The sequence below is a fragment of the Lissotriton helveticus genome, chromosome 8 (assembly GCF_964261635.1).
Source record: "Lissotriton helveticus chromosome 8, aLisHel1.1, whole genome shotgun sequence".
In the NCBI taxonomy this organism is placed as follows: domain Eukaryota; kingdom Metazoa; phylum Chordata; class Amphibia; order Caudata; family Salamandridae; genus Lissotriton; species Lissotriton helveticus.
Window position 1 is genome coordinate 602,567,595 of NC_136069.1, and position 13,197 is coordinate 602,580,791.

The window sequence follows — 13,197 nt, forward strand, 5'->3', positions numbered from 1 at the left end:
GGGATTACCAGGCTTCGAAAACCTTCATCCTAGACTGCGCCACCATAGCTCTAAAGGAGAACTTCTTTGCCTACAAGGACAACCTCTACTTACAAACTACGGGGACCTCGATGGGCAGTACATTTGCCCCCAGCGTGGCTGGGCTGTACGTCGCTGACTTCGAGGCAAGACATATCACGCAACCTAATAGCCCCTATACGTCATCCATAAAGATATGGAGACGTTACATTGATGATGTCCTGATAATATGGACAGGCGATGATGAACAACTACAGGCTTTTCTAGGTTGGATTAACACACTAGACGCCAACCTGAAGTTCACCTCTGAATTGAGCAAAACAGAAGTTACATTTCTGGATGTAAGGATCCAGGTCTGTGGCACAAAGCTTACAACCAAAACCTACCAAAAACCTACAGCTCGCAACAACCTACTACAATTCACAAGCTTTCACCCCAGACCCTTGAAAGAAAACCTTCCTTATGGACAATACTTACGAATCAGACGCAACTGCTCTGAGCTCCAAGATTTCAAGATCCAATCTGCTGATTTAACAGACAAACTGAGGTCTCGAGGCTACCCCACCCAGATACTAAATAAGGGTTACAAGAGGGCTCGCAACCAACCACGAGAGTCTCTCCTCGAAGACAGGGTTACCAACAATCAAACCATACCATTGACCTGTGTAACCACATACAGCACAATGTCCAATTACATGAAAAAATCAATCAACAAAAATTGGCGCATTGTGTCCAGTATTAAAACAGATTGGGAGAAACCTTTGTTCTCCTTCAAGAAAGGGCGCAGCCTGAAAGACACCCTTGTTCACACTCGACCCAAAATTGAGGCACCGACCACAGTAAGATCAATCACGAAAATTTGGGGTCTACCACAAATCACTGGACACTTCCCCTGTGCGAACTGTAGTGTATGTCATCTGACGACACACACAAAAACTCTTGAGCTTGAACCAGGGAAAGTATGGACACAGAAATGTCACACCAATTGTAACACGCAAAATGTTATTTACCTGATCACCTGTTCCTGCGACCTACGTTACGTAGGAATGACGACCCGCAAAGTTAAGCAAAGGATAGGGGAACACCGTTCCAATATCAGGTGCAAGAAACTGACCACCAAAATGAGCCACCACTTTTTGGAGCACAATCACACTCCCAACGACCTGCGTTGGACTGTCATCGAGCATGTGACTGGCACCCTGAACCTTCCTAATCTCCTTTTTGAGAAAGAGCAAAGGTGGGTGTACAGACTGGGTACCCACCTTGTAGGTCTTAATGACGATATCCCTTGGAATACGGTAATGAAGTGAACCAGATTAGAGTCAGTGGATTTCAGACAACATAGAACTGCACAACGGGCTCTTTAATATATAACCCTAACCCCCTTCAACCGATTCTGGCAGTAGCTGGTTGCAATATCGACGACCATCCACTTGAACTCCCTTGCTAAGTTTACCTTTGTGTTTAACTGTTTGCCAATAGTTGTCTGGATATACATCCCTCTAGGGAACACTGCATATAGTTGACACATAGGGTTTAGCTTTGCCAATGATGGTATCTGCCATGTGCCGGTTCATAACTTGCAACCGAAAGTCAGAGTCTGCACAGCGTGTATGCGCCAATCAGAATCCCACACCTTCCGTGTCTAACCAGGTCACCAAGCAACGAGCAATCACGTGACCGATTACGCTCCTTGTACACCCCTTCCGTGTTTACACGGGGCACCTAGTAACGAGTAACCTCGTGACCGTTAGTCATAGCCAACCGAACGCTCTGTTCGGCAGTGCTGGTATGAACACGTCATTTTGCCACGCCCACCCGGAAGCAATTGCCGCCTTGCCTCTTTGCTTTTAAACACTGAACCGAGCCCGCGCTATCATCTTCGGGGTCCAGTTCGAGGGTGACGTAGGTGGACTACGGGTGCCGAGCGTCAAGGGCGTAAGTGGGAGTCCTCTGCTGAAATGGAGCTAAGTACAGATCGCGCTCCGTTTTCCGAGGGGCTTTACACTATTCTAATGTCGCTTGTGTTTTTCCTTTACTCTGTCATATTACAGGGTGTGCCGAATACGCTTCCACCCCCCTCCTGAGACCCATGGTGTTTATCCATAACACCCTAAAAGTGAGACAATTTTAACTTGATGGCGATCTTTACGTATTTCTATATTGATCGCAAGGTTGACGATCTTCTATGAAGATTTTCACTGTTTTTTATCCCTTAGTCACTTCTAGTTTGTACCACGAATAGTACACTACACCTCTCCTAGCTCATGTGAACCCGGGGCTAATAGGTGGTGTTAACCATAGCGCTATTCTACCACAGCTAGAGTACCTTTCACTTTTGGAGCACGTTATTCACTACGGAACCTATGACAACCAAGAGTAATTCTAAATGTTTGTCTTGTTCTACTTGTATGTCTCTGTCCTCTTTCTTCCAGGTGCAGAAACGATCAGTAGAAACCTCCTAAACCAGGAGTAATTAGGAATAAGTTTACTATTCCTAATTTTTTTGCACTTTTCACATTTTTTATTATTTTCACACCCACGTCCCTAGGTAAGGGTGGGCCTTAGTGTGACCATACCGCCGGGGTTTATCACACCCAGTCCTGATGAATTGCCGGGTAATTTAACACCATTTCAATGGCAAGAAACATGTCGACTACTCTGTAGGAACCCACCACTCAATTAAAGTGGACTGGTCCCTCACATCTTTTAAGATCTATTGTCTTTAGTGATCACTTAATAAATTGTTATCTCAGATACACTACTGACATTTTTTAATACCTCCATCACTCACTAATTTTCATTTGCACGCAACACGCCCTCTACTCACCATCCCGCTCCGCAGTAATCCTGGCGTGGCAGCACACCACAGAGACACTCGGTCTCTTTGGTGGGGCCCGATGATGAAGCATGTCATCACTAGGTGGTGAGTGAGGGCCTTCCTTAACATCTCAGTGTGGTTGTTCTTGTGCTCCCGTGAACGGCATAGTCCTTTCTCTATGGACACTCTTCTTTTGTTTATTGAATACTGACCGGGGAACAAGAGTGTCAGAGTACTCTCCCTACCTCTCTCCTTGTCATACAAAGTAGATTGAGTGTCACCACTTGTAGCAAAAGCCTCCAACATAGCGTTCCAATCTAATGATATTAGGGTCTTCCTGAGGCCCCTACGCTCTTCGCGCTGCAGTGTCATACCCTCCACCTTCCCCCAGCGCACTACTTCTGACTGCCACACCTTTGGGTCTGGTGCTCTAACCGACTTCCATTTCATTGTAATGGCACGCTTGGCAAGTAATAGGGCTTGGTCAGTAAAACGTGTAGCCACGCTACTTTTCCGTTCAACAGGTCCCAGCCCCAGTATGGTATATTCCAAAGAAGTGTACGGCTTGGAAGGGGCCAGTTTATATAAAGTGTCCTGGACCATCTTCCAATAGTACCCCAGCTTCGGGCAACTCCACATCATGTGTAGTAGACGTGCATCGTCTGCACCACATCGGGGGCATGTAGCGGGTGTGTTAGGGAATATTGCATGTAAGCGAAAGGGTGTGAGGTACGCCCTGTGCAGTATCATGAGTTGTATAAATTTGAATTTCGGGTTCCTCGACACTTTCATCGGGAATTTGAGGATACGTTCCCACTCCTTGTCCCTAACTGCTCCCCTATATCTCCCTCCCACTTGTCTCTCAGTGGCTTTAGCGACGTTGCCCTTCCCGTCCTTATACCACTCGTTATGCATTTCGTCAGGTGACTACCTGATCCCATGAGGTACTGCATTGTGAGTAGCGGATTCGTGGGCGGTTCTACTCCATTCGGAGTCCAAGTCTTAGTAATATAACGTCTCAACCCAGCGTGTAGAAGGAACAATCCCCCCGAGGTATGGTGCGTGTCACGGAAGTCCTCAAAGGACATAATTCGGCCATCCGCGAATAGGTCCCCTACTTGAGTCACTCCTGCATCGTGCCACACTTTGAGTATATGAGTCGACAGTGGGCCTGTTCCCGTCGGGAGCCCCAACAGCGGTATCGTGGGGGCGTAAGAGGACGCGGGGGTCATGTATTTCACCGCCCTCCTCCAGCAGTTGATTGCGAGTCTGAGCAGGGGCGGCGTCCACCTAGGGATCTCCGCTCTTGGCAGCAACAGTGTGTGGATGACCCCTCTCTCCCAGTCCACCTCTGTTATGCCAATTTCATGTAAGTTGTGTCCCGCTAGCCAATAGGCCAGCCACTGCAGTTGACAGGCATGGCTATACGCCTGGAAGTCCGGGACCCCCATACCACCTGCTGCCGCAGGAAGCTGCAGCTTAGCCAAGCCAATGCGTCTCCGTCCCGGTCCCCATACCAACTCCGTAAGCAAGGTATTCAACATCCTAAACATGGGAACGGGGATCACGAAAGGCAGGCTTGTGAAGTAATAAATAAGACGAGGGAGTACTACCATCTTAGAGATGGCCACTCTGCCCGCCACTAACAGCGGCAATGTGGTCCAGAAATGTATCTGTGATTTCAACTTTGTGATCGCCCTTCCCAGGTTACCATCAATCATATCTTTCGCCTCTCTATATATCTGTATCCCCAGGTATTTTAAAGTTGTTTCCGCTATCTGAAAGGTGTGTGGTGGGAAGGGCAGTCGGGCAGTTTCTCCGGAAGCGTTGAAGCAGAACCCATAGGACTTAGGCTCACTGATGCTGAGGCCTGATAGTTCCCGGAAGTCCTCAAAGATCTCGGGGATAGGGTCAAGCCCGCCCCTCAGGTCCCGTAGATATATGATAATATCGTCCGCATATGCCGACACCACGTGTACTGTCCCGGTCGTTTGTATGCCCCGGTGTTGTGCCGAGCTGCGAAGCTTATACAGCAACGGTTCTAATGCTAATATAAATATTAGCGGGGATAACGGGAATCCCTGTCTGGTTCCCTTGGCTATGTCCAGTTGTGCCGAGATACATCTATTCATGTGAACCCGGGCCGTTGGGCGGGTATATAGCAGTTGGACCCAGGCAACATACTCTGGCGGTATCCCAAACTTCACAAGCGTCGCAAACATAAAGTCCCATATGAGGGAATCGAATGCTTGCTTCAGGTCTAGGGAAATACAGCCCTCCATCCCAGTCAGTGCTTGCTCGTGCAGCATGAGTTGGCTGAGCCTTCGTAGGTTCATAGCCGTATTCCTGCCAGGGATGAAGCCGCATTGGTCGGGGTGTATCAGATGCGGGATGTATTGGGCTAGCCTCGTCGCAAGGACCTTACTCAGTATTTTGTAATCTGTATTGAGTAAGGACAGAGGTCTGTAATTAGCCAGTTGTGTGTCATCCCTACCCGGCTTCGGAAGCGACACTATCAATGCCTGCAGTGATGACCGCGGCAGACCCTGTGACCTCAACGCTTCTTGGTACACTAAATGTAGGCGCGGGGCAAGAAGATCAGCATAGGCTCCATAGAACTCGGCCGGGAGGCCGTCTGCCCTGGGGGTTTTATTCCGTGGGAGCGCACGTATGGCCTGGCGTATCTCCGCGATCGTGATGGGTCGCGCCAGATCCCTTCCCTGGTGTTCCTCAAGCTGTGACAAGTTGAATCCCGTCATAAACTCCTCAAACGCTGCTTCTGACAGCTGTCGGAGTGGGTCATATAGCGTCTTATAGTAATCCCTGAAAGCAGTATTAATGTCTATTTGCGTCGTGACTGGCGTCCCTCTCTGATCGGTAATCTCTAGTATGGGCAAGTGCACTGGGTCATCCCGCACCATACGGGCCAGTAATGGCCCGACCTCTCAGCCTGCGCCTGCTGCCTGCAAGTGTATTCCCTATAATCCAGTACCCGCAGTTCCTCTAATAGTTTGGCATGTTGGATGTGCGCCTCCTGTAGCGGCGTGAAGGGCAAATTTGTACCTGCAGCCTCACTTTCAAGCAGAGCCAGGCGTCCCTCTACTTCCCGGAGCCTCTCCATCACAGTATGTCTCATGCCCACCCTTGTACCCATCGCCTCTCCTCTTATGTACACCTTAAAGGCGTCCCATTCCATCTGTCGTGAACTGGCCGTATCAGTGTTTGTGGTAAAGTAACTTGTTATGGCGTCTGTAAGCGTTGCTCTAAAAACAGTGTCTTCCAGCAATTCCATGTTGAGGCGCCATGTCGGTATAGGTGTTGGGACCCTACCCCACTGTATTGTGACTTCTACCGGGTTATGATCAGAGAGAGTCTTACCCATATGCTCCGCTATTGTCACCGCTCCCATTAATGATTTAGTACTGAATACACGGTCTACTCTGGTGTGTAGTCCATGGGGTGGGGAGTAAAAGGAATATTCTCTATTCAGTGAGTGTTTACATCTCCATGTGTCAGCCAAATCCCAACCCTCCGCCCACTGCGCGAGCGCGTCTGCCTGCCTCTTGCTTTCAGTGGCGTGTAGTGGGGGGTGTGACCTATCTAGTGACACGTCTAATACTGCATTAAAATCCCCACCTATGAGCCACTGATATTCTGACCAGTCTGCCAGCACTCTGCTAAGGGTAGCTAAGAAATCCGATTGGCCGGAGTTCGGCGCGTAGACACTGCCAAACACCACATGGGAGCCATCCAACATCCCACGGATGAACACGTATCTACTCTCCGTGTCCAGTCTCTTTTCCACCAGTTTGAAAGGTACAGAGTTTCTTAGCCATATGGCCGTCCCTCTCGAGAACACAGAATAAGAGGTAGTGTACAGCTGACCCTTCCACTTTTTTCGTAGCTTCACGCTCTCTGCACTGTTCAGATGAGTTTCCTGAAGGCATGCTACCATGACATTCCTCCGATTAAGTTGAGCTAAAAGTCTATGCCTTTTATGGATGGACCCCATGCCTCGCACGTTCCAGGTGCACATTTTGTAGGTGTTAAAAGTCCCCATTTCGGTCTGTGTCTGGTTTTTTTAATAGGCCCCGTACTAGAAACAGTGTATGCAGTGTAGGTAATGTTGCAAGTGCCACCAAAACATGTAACCCCTTAACTTTGAGGTCCCCAAGTGAAAAACCCTGAGGTCCAAACATTATCGCCCAACGTGGGCAATAGGTAAACCAGAACATGTCGAAGCTTTGGGGGGTGCAACCCACCGATACCCGCTAGGGACCTGTTGGTGTTACCACAGCGTGCCCTAAGCTAGTGCATTCCCATTTCCCGTCAGCCCACCCACGCTCTTGTGCAATTCTCATACGTTACCATCCGAAGGCTTCTACCGTTACAATCAAAAGTCATGCGCCACTTGTGCGGTAATTTTGGGAAAGAGCTGTAGGCTGCTGGCAGAGCGCGACACCTCTGTATGTGTGTCAGAGCTGCCGCCCATGTTCAGTTCGTCTCTTGCATCGTGAGCAGCTAGCGCTGCCTCCCTCAGTTGGGCAATCTCCAGCGTCTTCTTAACTCGAGCCGATGTTGATCCTCCACTTGCCGATGACCCCTTTGTGATTTTCCCACTCGTGTCAGCCCGCTGCTCCTTTTGGCGCAAAGGTCCTTCACCCTGATCGTCCGCAAATGGGTCCTGCATGTTCAACGGTGTCAGGGACACTTCCATCCACTCCGCCGCTTCCTCAGGCGTGTCAAAGAAATATGATTTGTTTTCGTGTATTATTTTGAGGCGGGCCGGGAATAGCAGTGCATATTTCAGGTTTCTGTCCCGTAGTTTGCGCTTCACCCCCTGGAATGTCGACCTGGCCCTCTGCACCGCCGGGGTAAAGTCTGGGTATACTGAGACAGTTTTGTCTTCATATCTCAGCGGTGCCTTTTCTCTTGCCACTCTCAGCACTGAATCTCTGTCTTTATAGTGCAGAAGGCGTGCTATTAACGGTCTCGGCGGCGCCCCCGGCTTGGGCGGTTTCGCTGGCATTCTGTGTCCCCTCTCCACGCTGTACAATGGGGTAAGATCTTGTGGTCCCATAACCTTCTTTAGCCAATCTGCAACAAATTGCGTGGGATTTCTCCCTTCACTGCGCTCCGGAATTCCTAATATTCGCACATTATTTCAGCGGGCCTGCCCTTCTGCGTCATCCATCTTGTCCCAGAGCAGTTTGATCTGTTCCTCCATATGTTCGAGTTTCGTAGAGCGATCCGTCTGCTGCGGAATCAGGTCGTCAAGCGCGATCTTGTGCTCCGATACCTTTTCGGCTAACTTGTTGTGGTCTGCCTTGAGGAGTGACAAGCCAGTCGCCATGCTGTCCATACGCGACTCGAGTGCCTCCCTGGATGCCTTTATTTCAGCCAGTATGAGGTCCAGTTTGGCGTCCTGCGTTCACTTACCTGTTGGTGGTATTATCTCCATGTTGCAGGAGGCCAGTGGGTCTTCTGAGCCAGTAGAGTGGGTGTCCACATTTGCGCTCTAGTCTTGTACTTTGGCTCTGTTCCTTCCCATGGCTCTCGTCTGCAGGATGGCAGTGGTGAGGTCCCACTTGTTCTCTCAATGCCAATGTGCGCAGTGCTTGCCCGCTGTTGCCGCTCATCCACTAGTCGCAGGCACTTTCACCTGCACCTGTACGTGTGAGGTGTCAGGTGACCCTTAGTTCCAGGAGCACAGACGGTGTAATCGTCAGGCCCCTGCAGCACCACCGCTCTGTATTTGCTGGGTCTTCCGCTTTTCCCCTCACCGGTGTCCGTCGCGCCGCAACAGTCGGGGATGCGGATGGTCGTCCTTCTCAGTGCCCTAGAGATCAGCACGGTATGCAGTCAGCAGTCCGTCACCCACTGTAATGAACTTCGGTGGTTCGGCACGTTCATCAATGTTTTGGCATCGGTTCGGGTCTTGGTCGCAGAGAGGCCGCCATTAGCTTGGTTGCGTGATGGTAGTTAGAGAGAGCCCAAGATGGCGTCTGCTCGTTCAGGTTCGGTCGCAGCGGCGCATATCTGGAGCCGCTCAATGAAGGAGTTCCCCGGCAAGGTCTACACATGCCCTGTTATGGCCCGTGGGTTCCGGAGCTAGTCGTCTGCACCACTGTAACTCCCCCACGAGGACCGCGGGGTTACAACCTTTTCAGGCGCCGGTGCTCTAAACCTCACATACACGCGTCTCCAGGATGATTCCGGCACAAGCCCAGTATATTGCGCCCTCTATGCCCCACACACGCACTAGTCGTGCTGTGAACAGCCGCACCAGGTGCCTCTTCTGTCGGCCACTCCGCCGCAACAGGGCGCTGCTCAGGTCCGTCAGTCTCCGCCCGTCTCAGCACCGGCCGATTCCTCTGAGTCCGGCTCGCCCATCTACAACAGACCGCGGCTTATTCCCCGGAGGTAGGCCTCACCGGCGCCTCACCGGCGCCGATCTTCGCGCTCTCTCCCGGGGGAGGTCCCGGGGGTCGCAGTCCGCGTCGCTGCTCTCGCCACACACTCAGCGGTTTCAGAGCCTGGGTGGGCGTCCCGTGGGATACGGGGAAATAGGATAAGTAGCTAGTACTATAGGGCAGAGGACGGAGCTAGCTCAAAACGCATCCACCATGCTTGGCTCGTGGCCACGCCCCCTCCTCGTATGAAGCTCTCTAGCAAACAGGTTATCAAAGTGAATGAATTGTGCTTATTTTAACATACGTTTATTGGGCTGGCTCAGGATTTCTTCTTTATCTTTTAGTTGAGTCATAAAGAAACCTCTGCATATTGACAGAAACTTAAAGTAGCCTTCCTTAATCCATGAAAATACCTCATATTCAAATGAACTGATGCAAATGTCCTAACATGATTCAAGAAAAAATCTAGGAAGTTAGCTTTTGCCTTAGAAGCAATCTCAAATACTACCATTCTTCTACATCTAGAGTTCTCTGCATTTATACAAGTCAAAACTCCTAGCCTAATAGTGATCAGAACAAATGCACAATTAAAATGTAACACATATCTTCATACCACGTAAATGGAATCTACCGACTTAATTTAAACATTAACAAATTAGCCTTTGTGGCTGTTTAAAATGATATTACTCCTCAATGTAGAGGTAAATGCTTGAGGTAATAGAGTGTCTGTGTCTCAAGTGCAAACCTGAATATGGACCCTAAGCCCTCAATCAAAAAAAGGTTGAAACAAATATGGTAAAAGAATATAAAATACACATGTACCTAAGCGTTAACGATTCTGAAATTTGCCTAAGAAAATGCTCCCATAATTTATCAATTTTTATAGAGATTCTTACTCTTATTAAAGAACATCTCACTCAAACTGCTATTATTTTTATCTCTGGTCTCCATTCATCCACCCTCATAAGGTCTTGGGTCCTTCCTTCATCTCCCAAACAAAGTACATGAATTTCAGAGTCTCCAGTTATAGAAAATTGACAATTCAGTTCAAAGGTTATCAGGAGACCTGTAAGATGGGTCTTGTGACAAAGAGTCATGTGTCTGCCCATAAAATCCCCTAGCTGGTACTGGACTTGTTCCCAGAAAATCTGCAGTCCTTGGAAGTTAATGAACATGATCTCGTATGAGATAATTTCCTTACTGCATCTTGAGAGATGGGGGTTAGCCCTGGAGCCCCCATTGAATCATCAGTTGAATCCGGGGAACCTCAAAACAATACACAAAAATACAAAAACAAGTGTACATCAAATACTCAAATATTTAAATATTTAAATTCACAATCAAATATAGAAAATGGTTTCACATTTTAATTTTTTCTTCACTATTTGTAGTTACCTTTTTAATTTTACCATTGTTTAATTTTGCAAAACTGTTGAAGATCCCCTGAGTGGGCCTCGCCAACCCCATTGCATTATATCATATTATGATTGTGTAATCACTTCTGAGTGGTCAGATACGGTAAATATTGTTATGTATGGTTGATAGAATGTGGGTTAATATTGTGGCCTCTGTAGGAAGCATTTACTGTCATATGTGAGTTTGGGGGATTGCTCCATGTGTGTCACTTCAAACTTGTTGCTGCACTTAAACATTGGTAGAAAAAAAGAGGTGTAAGATCGACCATGACATAATTGTAGATACATACAATCTTCACGCTGGTGGGTCTGTTTATTGGCTTGTTAATTAAGTGTGGGTAGCTTGTGAAGCAGGTGCTAGGTGTTGGGACTGAGGTTCTATTCTATTCTAGAAAATGTATAGAGTGCATGACAACCCCAGTGGGCCTACCAGCACTATAAACATCTAAACAGACTGCAACCACTCAGTGAAACCGTATACCCAGCTTCAGACAAAAGTACCTAGTTTACTAACAGCCATGCATTTAACTGCTCCCTAAAACTACTTTGTTTTATATTTTGCGAATCCTACCTGGTGAAGAGTTCCATAAATAAAGGTTCAGATTGCTATTGTGTTGTAATTTTCAACCATTCTTCCTTTTGCACTATTCTATGATTTTAGAGAAAACTAATCATCAGTAGCTCTCTCATTATCTTGAAGAACACAAGCTCCCCCATGAAGTATAGTATGACTTCTGTTTAATACATACTATGGGAGCAACTTTGATCTTTGTACTGGATGATCTTTGGGTACTAGTGAACCAAGGCACATCTGAGGCCTTAGCCTTTTTAGATCTTCCTTTGACATTTTATACAGTCTCTCATGACCTATTACTCTTAAGCCTTTTTGAAGTTGGAATCCAACACAGAGTACTGGCTTGGCTTAATTCATATCTCACTGATCACTAACAAGCAGTATTCCTGTCTCCTTATCGATCTGAATTCAAATCTCTGGCAGATTTGCTCCCCACATAGTTAGGATTTACATTTATCCCCTAGCTAAGGGAATCAGATAGTTTGCCCTGCAATCAATAAGTTATTGAGCCAATACTCAGACCTTTTTTGCTTTGATGAGGAACCTCAGCAAGCAAGGATCCTCTAACATTAATGGTTCCATTACTCAGAGGGTAGACTGGAAGTCACTGAACTCACTAAAACCTTATACAGACAAAGTAGAGTTATTGCTCATTCCTGGCCAGAGTTTCCATTGGCGACAACCTGTAAATTTCTGCCATTCACACCTATGTCATGCCCCACCCCAGTTTCAGTACTTAGGCTTCATTCTTGATGAAGAGGTCTATTTAAATGACCAGATCAATACGCTAGCAGCTACATGTTTTTGATGCTGCTTCTCTTGTGCAAAATCCTTCCTTAAAAATGTCAACAGGCTTGATTGGTGTATCTCAAGCCACAATTGAATGCTGCTTAGACTACTGTTATTCATCTTTTCTTGTTGCCCCTGATTGCACTTTCAAATTCCTACAATGTCCTCAGACTGCAGTGGCTTGACTAGTTCTGGATCTTCCATCACAATCTTTGGCCATCAAAATACAGGAAGAGCTGCATTGGCTTCCCAGCTCTCAAGGAATAACATTCAAAGCCCTTTGCACGGTCTTCAAAGCCATTCATCCTCAGGGTAGAGTTTACTTATGCAAGAAATTCAAGATCTAAGCCCCATTCCAGGATCTTAAGCCATCCTTGGCTACATTGCTCGCTGTCCCCAAATTGGTGGATGCCAACTCTGGAATTCCCCCCCCCCCTTCATCTTAAGGCTGAAACTCAGCCTCCTAAGTTTTGCAAATATCTCAAACTGTTGTTATCTCTAAAGGCCCAATTTACTCATCCACTTGATTGTGTTCTTACTCTTCCCCAGTTCTGGCATCAGAATTCCTTCTAGATAATGGTAGACTGTTACAAAACCACATAACATATAATCACGAAATAATTTAAAAAAGGAATAATATTATTAACATGTATGTATATATTCAGTCACTGCCTCTAAAATAATTCACAAAAATACACCTTTTTGTAAAATTCAGAGAACCATGAAATAACAGTCTACCAATTCACAGTGCGGAAATGCTTTGAGCAAAATATGATTGGGTAAAGATAACCAGCTTGCAGAAGAGATACTTTGCATTGGACTAGTGCATTTTGATCTGCAGGCTGCTAAAAATCACAACAGAAAATAATTTGATTTCCTTAAGGAGACCTACTTCTTGTGATATGTCTTATATTGTGATGATGCAGTGCCATACATGAAAATATTTGTTAAAAGTCTAAATAATGTTGGGTATAATGCATCTTTCTACCTTTGCAAGTTACTCATTTGATTAACAGATCTCTAAAACAGTATTTTGGATGCTTCAGGATTGTATTATTCTCCAAACTTAGAGATGGAAAACTATTCCAAAGGATCAAGGCACAGCTTGACACAATGTCAGAATCTTGGAAGCCTGAGAGGCTAAGAAAAAGGAGATATTGAAGTATA